Below are 15,415 nucleotides of genomic sequence, written 5' to 3'. Positions count from 1 at the left end.
ATTTATTTCAACAACCACTGAAATGCCACTATCCAGAGGGTGGTACACGGCATCTGTTTAACAGTGGGCAGCAACAGTGCACATCATTTTAAAGGAGGAAGTGAAGAATAATATTGTATGCAACTGAAACTACAGGGAGAATTTTAAGTAGCTAGAATTTAATTATTCAATTTGGAATTTAGCCAGATCATCTGGCTAACTCCCTTGCTCTTGCACACACACACACAAAAAGCCACGGGATTTCTAATGACCACAAATGGTCAAGCCCTTGGTTTTACATCTCATCCATCTGAAAGGATCGAGTGCTGTGCTTAGCTATTCTCATTCGAAAGCACTTAAAAAGGTGAGCGCCTATATAATTGGAATTTTAAAGGAGTTCATGTTGTGTTTATGGAGCAATCACCACTAAATGATTTCATTTAAATTTTTCATAAGCTACACTTTATGAAAAATTAAAAGAAATAGACTCTTCAGAAGCCTCACTAAGAAATAGGGTCTCTTAAAGGAATATGAATGTCATTTTACCATGCAACAATACACTAAATAATGTACCAAACATCCAAATGCCCAATAACTTTGACCAGGTAAATAGAGAATAACTCAGAAAAGGTTTAAGGGGTTCACATAAAGACTGCTGAAAATCTGACAGCACAGGCTTGGCTAATAATAATAACAACAACAACAGTAAACTACAGATTTTTGTGCCTGTGTCCCTACTGCACCAGAAGATGGAGGGAGTCATCCAGTTGAGCTCCTTACCAAGGTGGCCAAAATGGAGGCATGGCACTGTCAGTCCCCACTCCCAGTAACAATAGTGCAAAATGAAATGCATGTGTCAGGGAGGCAAAATCCATTAACCTTGTTGATGAAACCAGTATCTTTTTACTGCATTCTCAGAAGGAGCACTCTGGGGTGATTCCAGACCCCAAGAGAAACCAAGTCCACCTCCCCAGTTTAATTACACCCATCATGTCTTATACTTTGGATTTTATGAAGCCTTATTCATGGATTAGATTTAATAGGACTGCAAGTTCCTATCTGTAAAGCCCCTAAGGAACCAAACCCTCCACAATTCTCAGCTGCTGACTCCTAATAGCACCAGGAGAAGTTCACCCCATTTTTATTGACTCCTATCCATTCCTGGTTCTTCTCGTTTGTATCTTTGTACGTACAGTGAAATCAATGGCATTGCATGGGTGTTATAACCCAACTGAATTGGTCTAACATGTTCATTTAATCACAGTGATTTGCTTCAACCTAGGGGTATCTGGGTTACATTTTAAGTTACCTACAGGATGTCAGACTAGATAATCTGTTGGTTCCTTCTGACATTAAACTCTACAACAGTATGAGATTTAGGCCCTTTGTGTGCAGTATAGCTGTCAAAATCCATTTTGTAATAGTATTTTTTATTTCTATTTTCTAAGCTCACGTGAACTGAAATGTTCTAAGCAGATATCCCAAATTGTCCCTTTTTATAGTAACCAAAGTCATATTAAAATTGTACAACTAGTCCTCAGTGCTGGCACCATGGTCCTACCAAGTGCTTTTCTCAGTCGTACCTAGTTTGCAAGATGGAAGCTATTCTCTTCCCCCGCTGTTTGGAATCACCCATTTTCTGGCAGATGCGCATTATTGCAACTTCAACAAGAAGGAAAACACTTGAGACCCTTCAATGAAATTTTATTTTTTTTAAATTCAGTGACATGACACCAGCAAATACACCAACAATGACAAAATCCTCCTCATTTTGAGATATGACAACTGCAATTTTTTGTTGCTGGTTTTTTTGTTTTTATTGGCCATACAATTTTTAGCATCTCTGCCATCTGCCGAATCTCATTTATTCAAAACCTTGTATGTTTTCCAGCCATGACTTGTGATAATGCTCTTAGGTCCCTTGTCAATAAGTAATTAGGTGCATGTGTGCCTACACATGTGAATACTTGACTTCAGTGGGACTTGTCACATTCTTAGAGTTACAATTAAGTGCACTTAGAGTTTGCTGAAGTACCTTGATGAATCAGAGCCTTAATTGGGCAAGTTGCTCCATGCATTCCAAAATCTACATGGGGAATGAACATTAAATGAGTTGGAAAATTCTACTTCCTTCCCAATGTTTATAGTACAGCTTCATTTTTCAGGTTATATCCATGATTGGGCTCCCTGGAGATCCATAAAAAAAGACTCTTTTTTGTAGCCAATTTGAAAACAAAAGGAAAAAGAAGTTGGAAGCTATAAAACCAAAGCTGCTTCCAACAAATTACCATGACCCAATCTTTGTAAAAGTTTAGGTTTTGTTCTTTGAGGAACTTGCATGGAGGAAAAAAAAAAAAAGAAAAGAAAAGAAAAAATAGAATGATGTGTCTCATTAAAATGAATCTAGGTTGATTTACTGTAGCTGTAATCAAGGGTTACCTGACCTTATAAGATGTGCTATTCCATTTATAATAAATCTCAGCAGTTAAAAATAGATGAGCTTAGGACAGATAATAAAAGGAACACTTTTTGAAAGTTAGATGATTATTACAGGGAAGTTGCATCGTGCCATCTATCGACACTTCTATATAACCATTATGGTGCCCATCTCCACTAACGAGACACGATCAGGTGTTGAGGTGTTCCCCAGAGATATATGATATTACTAAATATGCATCCATGTTGTCAGTCAAGGTTTAAAAAGTACGGGATGTGGCCAGGTTGCAATGAGTATGTTGTGTGAACATTTGGTAGTGAGGCATTTGGGAGATAATATAGTATTTAGGTATACAGACCTTTCCCACCTGCTTCCAGAATTAGGAGTGCAACCCAATTCAGAATAAGGATGAACTCAGTGTTTTATCTCTTATCTATGATTGGGTCCTGAGGAAATTTCACTGAAATTATACTTTCAAGTTATATCTCCAGATAATATTATCCATGGGCAAAGAATGAGCATCTACAAATGTTGACTTTCTCCTGTGAAGTCTTCCTTATCTTAAAACTACCGGTACTGCATAGTTTTTAGTATAAGCTCACTTGGTTTCTATAGTCTTCTCCTCTCCTGATGAGGTATAGTACTCTAACGCATTTATTTATTTATGCTGTTGTGAACTTTGCCCATTTAAATGGGCAGTTTTGAGAAACAGCTAAACATTTTCCAGGTCAAACTTACACATAAATGATCATGGTCATTGCAAAACCTGTTCCTTCTTGAGGAACCAGGCAGGGGCTTTGGATGATACACAGATCTCTGGTGTTGCTTCAGATTCATTGCTAATTGGCACCAGTCACTGAGTACATGCCTGTGTGATTGTGTGCGTGTGCATGTGTGAGGGAGAGAGGGATTTCAGAGTCTGTTCTCTCTCCAAGTGACACTTCTAAATTATGGAACATGATCCTATCCCAACCCTGTGCAGAAATCACAAAACTGCTGCAAAGCTGCAGTTCCTTTTATGTCTCCGTCTTGGTCCGGAAAGGTCCCTCGACAACCAGATTGGGAGGACTGCACAAAATCATGAGCAATCCAGAGCAACTACCTAGACATCTACATCCACCTGAGCTCAGTTACAATCTGATTCTATGTGACAAGTGAACAAATTCTGCAGAAGTCTCTGCTTCCTTTGGGAAGGAGAAAGAGGAAAACTCATTCAGCTTTTGCCCAGTAGCCTCCTGGTCTTGCGCTGAGTAAGCTAGGTCCCAAAAGGCCATCTCTCATCTGAATGAGTTGGTCTGAGCTGGATCCCAGTGTGAAGGAAAAGATGCACCTGCCTGGGCAGAATGAAATGTCCCTCTGGAGATGCATAAGTCTAGAATAGGAGTGCTGTGTATTTGTCAGAGTGGAGTAGGATTTCACTCCGGGGGTGAGACAAATACGGGTGAGGGCAGCAGCCGCAGAAACTGGGCTGCCTCCTAAATGAATCAGATAGAATATCTTCTTCAATATCTATACCTTTATGTCTCTACTGTGAAGGGAAGGGAGAATTTTACACTTCCAGATTCCATTTCATCTTTCACGGGGGTTCAGGTGTACATCAGGGGCATTTCTAATAAAGACAGTAGCCATGCTGCTCACCAGAATCATAATCTGTGCTTGTATATAGAGGAAAGTGGCAACAATGAGGAACAACTGGGTACCACCTTGGTCTACAGCTGCTAAGTCCCACTAGAAGAAAGCAGTAGGAGGGACTTTGACATCCTTCCCATATGTCAGGTCCATAAGAGCCCCTATACCAGCGGTAGAGGAGCTGCACTCCATTGCACCTCTTTGTCTTCTCACTCGAAGCCTGGCATGGCTTGACACACTCTTTCCTTTCTCCCTGTCTGCAGTGGGACAGAAAACTCTGGTCATCTAGGGTTTTCTTGTCATCATATTAAAGGTTTGTTGGTTTTTTTTCCCCTGCAATGGATCATACCTTTGCTGACATGGTATGGCATCCTCACATTAAAGAAAGATGTGCAAGGTGGCTTCTACTAAGAGCAAGTCCTATGGCAATGAGTGAGTGGTGACAAGGGTAGGTGTTGATGATTACTGGTAGCTTGTAGTCATGGACCTACATCGAGGTGATGATTGTATGATGGTCATTTTGTACTTGGACCTGAGACTGGTGTGCAATTTGGCAGCTGCAGTCAGGACTAAATCAGCCTATTTAGAATTCACTCTGGTCACCCCGTATGGGGACAGGGCTAGAAAAGGTGTCCTAAACATAGTCTGTCTTCGGCTAACTGGAAAACCATATCCAGTGGGATCACTCTGTGGTCTGAATCAAACACCACCAGAATTGAACCCATATTTATACGGCACCAGCTCCGTTGGATAGGACATGCCATATGGATGCTTGACAACCAACTCCCAAAACAGGTCCTATACTCTCAATTCACCAGTGGTCACCATTGTAGAAGTGGGCAAAAGAAAAAACAATCAAAGACACTTTGAAGGCCAATTTGAAGAAATGCAATGTTAACACTGACACCTGGAGAACTTAAGCAGCAAACCATCTCCAATGGTGCCATGGCGTATGACAAGGCATTGACCATTTTGAGGCAATGCCACTATGGAGGCTTGTAGGCAAGAGAGATGAAAGGTAAAGAGCTGTGTCCCAATATCACCAGAATCGACTTCCTTCTTCTGGAAATGTTTGCCATGACTGCAATCAAATATACGGATCTCAGATTGGCCTCTTCAGTCATCTCCAGACTCACCGATAACTCCCTATCTGCAGGATGATTGTCATCCTCATATCAAGGGACTGCTGCTGCTCACATCCTCTCTCCCTGTAGGTTGCTATTCAGCATGCAGATGGCATAGGAAATGACTGAGGTATACCTGCCAGCTTTCTATTACCAGACAGTTCCCCTACATCATTTCAGGCCACATTGTGTTCCTATGTAGCGTGAAGTTGCTTTGTTGCCTGTTGAATCCAGCCCAATTGCATTACATCAGTGCAGAAACATTGTGTATTAAAGGTGGTGCTCCCTTCCACACCCTCCCCCCTTTTTATTAAAGAACATTGAGAGGGGAGATTCATTTTGCTTTGAAACCAGAAAAGGGGGAGAAGGGTGTTATTAATAAGTATTGATATTAATAAAGGCAGTTAAATAAAACTTCACATCTGAGACATCGTTCATCAGTAGGAACAAAATAATCTTCCACTGTCTTGAGATAAAAACTTCTCAGAAACTAGGATCCCAATTTCAAAACCGCCAAATCCATTTCCCCAAATGGGAAACCATTTTGAGTTTGCATTGGTTATCAAGTCCTTTAGAAAATTTGGCCCAGATGTGTTCAGAGAGTTTGAGATTCTGGCCCAGAAGGCTTAAGTTTGCCTAGCAGGGCTGGTAAATCAAATAGTAAAGGAGTATTAGCTGGTGTATAAGTGAAAGCACAGTGGAAATGAAAATCTTTTCTTTGGGTTCTTTATCCAAACAGACCCATCCCAGATGTCTAGTGGGCTTACTTTTTTGGAATATGCTGGGTTGTCCAATTTGCATGTGAAGGTTTTGCCAGCTCCGCAGTCTTTTCTCATTAATTTAATTGGTCAATAGTTATTTGAGTTCCCAGAAGAAAATAACACAGCTTAAAAAACCGTCAATCGTTTGTATTTTAAAAGACTTTTTTTGTTATTTAGAATATTGAAACTTTTATTTGATGAAAGTTACTATTAACATATTTTCATAATCTTCTCAGCCTAGCAACAGCAGGAGTAAAAGGTGTGAGGGGCATGCAATATTCATGAAATTAAGGAGAGTTGAGATGAAAGGGAGTTCCATTAGGGAGACCAAGTGTGACAATATGACACATATTTGCATATTTTACACTTTAAATCTTTTCAGCACATCCAAGTTGATATATGGATGTAAACATGCATTGCCAGTTTTTAGCATATTATAAGCCCTCAAGACTTTGCATGCATTTTAATACGTTTCATTATTGCTGTAGATTTTAATTTCCAAACTACACAGCTTTGATGGAAGAAGGCTGGAAGTCAAAGCATCTGGCCTCTGCTTCAGGCAAGCACAGCCTTTTCCTTGAATACTTTAAGTAGAAGTGAGTCTATTTATTTGTGCGTGTGTTGGAGCTGTATGTGTGTGTGCGTGCACAAGGGTGACAAATACACTACATACTTTGTTTGGTACACATACTAATGAAGTGCTAACTTAACTAACCTGTGGGAAAAAAAGGGGGAACTGCATTCTTCAGTTCTAGGGAAGTGCCAGGCTATACCAAGTTATTTCCAGCGGCTGTTATCTTCTATGACTCTCAGTGAGCAAGGCAAATATTGTGAGGGGTATGAGTGTGCAATGCCTGCCTCGAGTTCTGCTCCTCTTTTATGGGAGGCTATGCATCACAGTTTATGACTGCTGTCTCATTGCATTTGATCCTGTCAGACTGCAGTGGACTCAGTGATGTAAGCAATGCCATGACTTATAGTAATAATATGGTACTTAGCACTTATCTAGCACTTTATCTCATAGTACCTGGCAAATACTAATTCATCCTAACGGCTCCCTTCTAATGTGGACAAACGAATGCCATCAGTGCTCAAATGATAACATATATTTACAGGACTCGCCATGCAAAATTCAACTTTTGCCAGCTCTCAGTACTCTATAGGATCTGAGTCTACTTTTTTTTTTTTCCTGTGCTTAGTAGAGGAAATAATTGTGATGAGGGAACTTTTGGGAAGTTTTGTCTATTTTTGGCAGCCATTGCAATGATTTGTTATTCCCATTTTACAGGAGTGTACAGTCTAATTAACTGTATCAAACCCTGGGATCATTTGCAATCCACCCAGTCAGCCCCCCTGTCCACACACAACTGAATTTGTTTTGAATAATTGGTAATATCAATTAATAGTTCTGATGTCAGGGTTTTTGCCATTCTTTCACGATAAATTGGGGGTCTACCCACATTTCCATTCTTAGATCTGCCCAGGTAAAGTAGGACAGTCAGAGTCTAAGGTAGGATTCAGGGGGTGTGCTGGTCAAGCGTCTATACAGCCATAAAAAGTAGAGCTTGCAAAAATAAAGCTCCATGCTTATAGTCTGTGGCACCTTTAACCTGAGCATATTGTGCGTGTGCTTATTAAGCTGTACCACAATGCAACTGTGACATAGTTCAGCATTTTTCCAGCTATTATCACTTCTTGCTCACATGAGGAACTGAAGCAAAGAAAGTTAAAGTGATCTATGCGAGGTCAGAGGCATTCAGTCGTGGACCAGGGAATAAATCCAAAGGGACAAATCCTAATCTGGCCCTAAGAAACGCACAGCTTTTATGTATGTAAATAAACATAATAGGCATCCCCACCCGATGCAGCACCTAGTGAGACTCTAGGATGCCAAGATTTTGACTTAGGAGTATGAACAGAGTTGTTCCACTATGGTGCCTACTTCACCTTATGCTCTGTTGCATTACTGATGTACTTTGGGAAGTATCTAAATAAATTTGGGAAGTATCTACATAAGTTCCCCAACTTTAGGCAAAGAAAAAACAAAAAGAGGGACCATCTGACGGAGGAGAAGAGTTTTGTCTATCTTTTAGCCCAGTGTTAGGGTACTTGCACAGGAAGAGGGTGACACAGGTTCAGGTCTTCCTTAGCTAGTGGAGGGGTTGAACTGTCTCCATCTTCCCAGGATGAGGCAAGACAGAGCATCTCCCATCCCTCTTACTGAAGCTGACCAGCTGATACCACCCGAAGACAATATCTAGTGATAAGTTAAGCACCAGTACATTGCCAATATATATGTGTAAGCATTAAACATAGAAAAAAAAATGACTCTTGATTAATGCCAATTATCAAGCAAAGATCACACACATGCTGTCCTATAATAACACTGTTGTCATGATGTGCTGATTGCAGCAATAACAATAATGTTCACTTGTATATCCTTTTAATCCAAAGGCCATTGCAAGCTTTAATTATTAAACTGTACAACTCCTGTGCGGAGATGCATATATGCTAATAAGAATAGATCGTGCTCTTTCACTGTTGTAATTCTCACTCTTTGTCTTTATCCCTTTCAATGCGTGTCTAATTTGGGGACTGGTTCTGCAGCCCTTTATTTGCCATTAAGCAATAGTGACTCTTACCAGAACTCGTCTTAGGGTAACATCAAGGATGTCCCTGCAGTGCAGGCACTAGGTTTAGATTCTGGAGTTTCATCCAGAAACTTTGCTGATTCTCTCTGTACTTCAGAACCTCATCAGTCAAAAAAAAAAAAGAGGAAATAATAATCGGCCTTGTCTATTTTGACTGGGAAGTTGTATATGGGACTCCTGAACTTGGCTCCTAGGTTTCACCATAACATAGAAAAGAAAAAGAACATGGAAAAAGCATACAAAATCAGTGCTCTTGTACATTTTTTCAGCCCTGTGTTATTTGCCTGGCAAGCACCCCTAGCAGCATGTACATAAGAATGAAAGAAGGGTGAAGTTTTCAAAAGTCTTGCTGTGACAGTAGCAGGAACACAGTTTCATAGATTATAAAACTGGAATGAACCAGTCTGCCAGTTAATCTGGTCCCTTCATAACACAGACGATAGGATTTTACTTAAACCAGCGCTGACTGCTTTTGAATAACCTGCAGGAAAACCCACACAGAAAGAGAGGCAAAGAGATGAAGTCACTTGTCTAAAGTTTCAACAGAGCTTGCAGAGCTCCATTAGTGAAACTAAACTCCCTCCCTATTAACTAACTAAATAACAATACTCCTTATCTCCTCCCTCTCCACACAAACACGAAGTGACAAAGTTCTGTCTTAGGGACAAAAGGAATAGAAGCGCTATTGTTGTGGGCTGTGTACAAATAAAAAAAAATCCTCTTCTTGGCAAGAGTACAGCCTTTTCATTGAATGGATTAAGCTTGTTTTCGGTAGTAGCTGTGATCCTTCAGTTCCTGCACCTTGGAAGATTAAGTTAAAAGGTAAGATGGAATGACTCAAAACAATTGTATTGCTCTGCTGTGAACTTTCAGACTTTGTAGGATTTTTACAAGTGGTGATGGATAGTGGTGAGAGAAAGAGAGAGAGAGAGGTAAATTCTGGGGAAGCTGAAGAATTCAGTCGCGAAGGAAATAAGACAACTCGGTGTTGCCTTTTCTTGTTTTACCTCCTGCAGAAAAGAGAGGGAAGAGGTTACTGGGACACGGGCTAATGCAGGGATTTGCAACCTTCACCCCTGGCCCAGAACGGGCCTACATAAAAGCCTTTGGATCCAGCCTACAGAGCCATGGTTTTGGTGGCATTCGGCAAAAGGGAGTCTTTGGTCCATGCTGCAGTCAGGTGCCCAGGGATCTGGTGGAGGGGCAGCTCTGTCCGTGGCACATCGTAGCTGGGCAGCATGATCTCCGGCAGAGGTGGGCTTTACCACAGCATGTGGCACAGCAGCTGGATGGCAGGGAGAAGCAGCAGCAGCGTGCAACCAGGTCCTAGCACGTAAATACGTTTAACCTAATCTGTGTTGTTCTAACCCCCCTCCAGAACAACGTATGGGCTGATGGCTCCTTAGCCTCCACTCCCTATGCCGTGTCTATTTTTCAACTAATTGTTATTGAAAAAAAACAATGGAGATACACTACAAGGCCCAGGGCCACGGCTCCCTCTTTCCCAGGCAGTATCCTCCTCACTGGGCCAGAGTCAGACTACGTCCCTCCAGTTTAGCATCACTGAAGTTGAACTATAGCGGTTTACCCTAGCTCAGAATGTGGTCTGAAGTATGTTCCAATAGGATAGATAATAAGCTATGATGTCAGACCAAGAGATATCACTTCCTCATCCTGATTGGTTATTTTCATAGGTTCGTAGACGTAGGGTTGGAAGGGACCTGAGCAGATCGTGAAGTCCGACCCCCTGCCCTGGGCAGGAATGAATACTGGGCTTATAGGACCCCTGGTAAGTTTAAGCTCATATGACCCCAGCTAGGTAATTCTAAGCAGGCTTTACTGCAGAAATGCTAACTGATAGGTCAGGACAGGTCAAACTAACTAAAACAGATACTTGGTTGGTTTAAACATTGAATTATATGAGGCCATGAGCAACCACAGCTCTTTGTAAGGACAGTGAAATGTGTGCTTTCTCTCTCTGTCTCTCTTTTTTTTAAATGAATAAATAGTGACGCCAGAAGCTGACCATATGGAGAACAAAGACCAGCTCTAGTGCATCTTTACTCCATGAAGTTCATTTTCCAGAAAGTTTCCCTTAAATGACTATAAATTAGCAAACATTTTCCTATTTTACTTTGTCAGTAGGTAAAACTCACCGTTGGTTACTAAAATAACCAGTGCTATTGTGATGTTCATTTCTACAGTGCCAGGCATAAGATCCACTTACATACATCACTAAGCCTTGTTCTGGTTTAACATGGTTGAGGCAAAAAGCACAGAGCAAGAAGAATGAGTGTTAAGTGAGCAACCATATCAGATACTAAAACTCAGCTGATTGCCCCATTGAATTGGGTTTACTGGTGCCATAAACCATTACTTCATAGATGTCCACATCTGCTAGTGCCATTAATTAGGCAAGATGTGATTAAAAAAAAAAAAAAAAAGGGCTGTTTGGGCTATCCATTCCCAAAGGAGATCAGGAAAGGGGGCAATGCAAGGCATCTTTCTATGTGGGACCCTGAAAGAATCATCTTACAAAGCCTTCCTTATCTTACAAAGCCATCTATCACTTAAACAAACAACATCCTTCCACGGTATGTGTAATATTTTAAGTTACCCGAACATTTTCTATTGCTGAAATTATCTGATTTGAGCTTTGATTCAAACCTTGAGTCAGTCTTTATACAAAAGGGAACCTCTCCAGGATCTTGGAGGACCTGAACACCAAGTCCATAGTCATCTTCATACTGGAGTTGTATAAATACCCTTTTAATATAGGAAGGCAAATATACTTTGAGCCAAACCTCAATAACAATGGCAACTCACTCTTAAGTCGGGCTCCCAGATGTGTATCCAGAAGTCAGTTGGGGAGCCTGAGTCCCTATTTAGTTTTCACTTTATGCAAAGCTAATCGACATGATTATTCCCAGTACAAGCTACTATCACAACGGCAGCTCATACCGTATGTTCTCACATGCAGCCTGCACCTTTTCCCTAAAATTCAGATCCTGCAAGTTGTGGTGTGTGTTATAATTGAGGGGATAGAGTGACAGCAGTTTCTACCATTGATGCTTCTGCCAGAGGAAAGATAAAATAAATCTGTATGCGCTTTATATAAAAGGCAGGGCATCTGGGTATGGATACTTTCTCTTTTCTTCCCAGCAGAGGCTCTCTTTTTCTCTTCATTTTGCCTTTCAAAAACACATTGTGTACTTTATTTGGAATATGTTGCATGTAAGAAAGTACAGTATATGCAGGCCATACACTTAACTGTTGTGACCAGACATATCTAAAGGAAGGTAAACAAAATAGCACGGGGTGTGTCTACATGTGATTTTACGTGAGCCTAAACTTAATGTGCATTTGCCTAATTTGCATTAAGGCAATTTTGGTGTGTGTCTACACGTGCACACGCTAAAGTGTATTAATGCATTGTGCAGACTGACTTGGGACTAAAGTTAGTCCCAGGTGAGTCGACATACACAGCATTAATGTGCCTTAGCACATCTACATGTGTGTTAATGGTTTCCAGCTCTCTGGGCCTAAATTTGATACCTGCTTTTGCAGGTGTCAAACTTCACCTCAAGCAGCTTAAAATCGCCATTTCAAAATATCACTAACAGAGCACATGTGTAGACTCATGCCCTTAGTGCACCCAAACTTGGATGAACACATCTTAAATCGGCATGTGTGGATGCATCCTCTGATTCATCCCAAGATAAGGATCTGATCTCTAGATCTGCCTTCCTAGTAAAAATATCTGAAGCACAGAGGGAATACAGTTTGCATGGCACATGCAGAATTTTGCATTTGTATAGGAGTGGAGGATAAGCCAATAGGCCAGGCAATGTGGACAGGATAGAAAGGGCAAAGTGAGATCAATGCAAAACAAGCAGCATTCATTCAAAACAGAGAGCAACATGTTCTCGTCGGCATGGGAAGCAAAGAGTAAATCTTTCTTTCTATGCTTTTCAAGATAATCCCATTGATGTTTAACAATCTCCAGGGCTGTGGGTGGCTCACTTGATTAGTCACTGCTCTTTTCGTTCTGGGACCAATCCAATTCAGCCGTAAGCAGAGGGAAGAAAGATAACTCTAATCAGATTGCTGTTTACACACATACGCACACACATATGCGCGCGCACACACACACATACACACACACACAAATGAGAAATGAAATGATTTGGTGGCTTCACTCTGAACAGTATTCAGACTAAACTATGATTGCTATTGCAGAGCCAAGTTTGTTCTTGGTGTCTGTGTTGGGAAGAAGGGATGTTGGGTGGGAGATGGAGAACGAGAGAGTGAATAGAAGGTATTAAAATTATGAAATGCCCTTATCCCAGAGATTTCTAGCCTAATTTTCACATCCTTCAAAACCAAATGTGTTTCACCCTCAGAACAAGTATTAAAATGCATTGATGGATCAAGAAGATGCCTGATGCCAGTTTGATGCACAGATAAATTATTTTTTACTCCCATTAACAAACTATAAAGTGTCAGCATCTGTGGACAATGCATTCATTATTAAACCTTACCAGGACAGACATTGCTAACAAGGAAATGGTTTGCTTACCAGTATAATATACAGATAAAGTGATTTAATGGTACATTCCCAGTATCTCTGCTTCTCCCTTATGGGTAAAATTTGCATCTGCCAAAACCCTGTGCCTAGGATTTTAACATGTGGTGAGCTGGTACCTCTTTACTGTATATATTAATACATCTCAAGGCCAGAAGGGATCAATCAATCACCTGGTTGCTTTGTGAATGAAAGAGATATGGGCAAGCAGAGCAACAGGACCAGTGATTGGTTTATTTTCCACAGTGAATAAGGTTAGTATACCAAATCAATCCAGATTTCAGAAGGAATGAGAGCTGGAGGTCTCAGCCCCTTTGAAAAATGGTCTACATATGTGTTGATAGCTACAAAAGGGAGCTAATGCCCCATATTACCTATATAGAGAAGGAATGTATTTGGTGGTTTATATGCAACTGGGGAATACAGCTGTAGCTATTCACATGACATCGGAAGTTAGCTGAGAATCAAGTCCTTATAGACTGACTCGAAAGCCACGATGTTACGGTTGCCAGTTCTTAGTTCATCAGCTGCATCGTGTTATTCTGGTAGCAATAGGAGGGTGGGGAGCTCAACAAACAGAAAAAAAGAGACCCTTTCTTTCTAATATGGTTACAGACCATGATAGCAAAACCAGGGAGCTGAATGACTAATAGGTTTGCATAGCTGGAGTACCTGCATTCAGAACATTTCTATCTGCATGTTGTAGCGCTCTCAAAAAAGGAATATGTACTGCCCACTGGGTTCAGTTGTTGCCTAAAAAAGATATTTAGAAATTTGCTTTTAGAAATTGTCTGGTAGGTAGAGTAAATATTGCATTAGATCAACGGTCCAGGGGAATGGCAAGGGTTAGTTGGTTTCTAAGAAGTATATTGGGTATTGTATTCTGTAATCATTGTTTGCTTTGCCTGCATTACTCTTATTTTCTATCACTGTGTATCAATAAAATGTGTCTGTTATCAAATGGAAGGAGTTGTGGTTGGTCTAAAAAAGAGGTTGTGCTTGCTTGGAACAAGATTATCAGGACTGGTTTCTAAATCTAGTGCCGACACAGTAAGCATGACATACATGAATGACTTTATAAACTAACAGTAAACTTTATTTGCAGAGCAGGAAACAAGCTGCTGCTATTCCTTGGTTTTTCTAACTATCTACTTAACTGAGGGACCATAACTCGGTTGCGAGCTTCCTCTCTCTCCTTAGTTAGGAAGCATCTTTAAATTATGACTTCTATTACTACAAAGGGAACTACTCTTTGGAACTATTCTTGGTGTTTATGATCCTAAAATGCTGCTGCAAAGGGATCGATCGCAGACCCCCTGATCACAAAATCTGGGCTGCTAACTTTTGATTATAGAAGAAAAAATCTACTGTTTACAGTGAAGCCCCATGAGATCAGGAGAAACTTTTGTTAAAAGAAGGTGTCTGCTATTGTAAGGTCAGTCAATTTGCTGCATCATAATAATGAAAAAAAAATTGGTTCCTGCTGTTAAGACAGTTAAAAGCTGGGGGTTTGTTTAAGTAGGGTTTGCTATAATGAGATTGTACTTTATCTATCTTTTGATCCTCATTAGGTTTCATTATTTCTATGGACAATCTGCTAGCAGGTGTTATCATCTCATAAAGGTTTACAAAACTGCTTAGCTTCCATTCAGGTACCAAAATGAGTGTACTCCAAGCTGCTTTTAAAATCTGTCTGATAGTGTCAAGAAGACATGAGAATCATCACCCAGTCCTTCTTAATGCTGTATCGAGATCAAGTAGCCACTTTTGTCCGGCATCAAAGGTCTCCCCTCTGTTCCCGGAGTCTGAGGGGCTGCAGGAAATGTGCATGTGGGAACATACTTTAATGTGTGCGAGTGTGAGTGTGTGTGTGTGTGTGTGTGTGTGTGTGTGTGTAAGAGAGAGAGATTTAATGAAAAACTTGGATTACAACAATGTACCTCAACAATAAGACCAGTCCTCAAAGCAAATTACATTTTCTTTTCCAACTCTGAAATGCTTTAGTATTAGATCTGACACTTTAAAATATGCCCGCCTGGCTGTGCCACATCCAAGCTGCCAGCTTTCGAAACAGCTTCAAAGCCAAAAGCCGGGCATGTGATTTACAGAGAGAAGCCTAATTTCTGAGCAGAGGCTCAGCACAGCACATAGAAAATCCTGGAAGTTAGAAAACTGGCTTGGGCTTAAATACAAACACATTTCCATCCTGCTCCTCAGAGTAAACAATATTTGGATTTCCTGCCCTGAAG

This window comes from Crocodylus siamensis, chromosome 3, assembly GCF_052110815.1.
Source record: "Crocodylus siamensis isolate JL-2025a chromosome 3, ASM5211081v1, whole genome shotgun sequence".
Lineage (NCBI taxonomy): Eukaryota > Metazoa > Chordata > Crocodylia > Crocodylidae > Crocodylus > Crocodylus siamensis.
Note: the sequence above shows the minus strand (reverse complement) of the source record.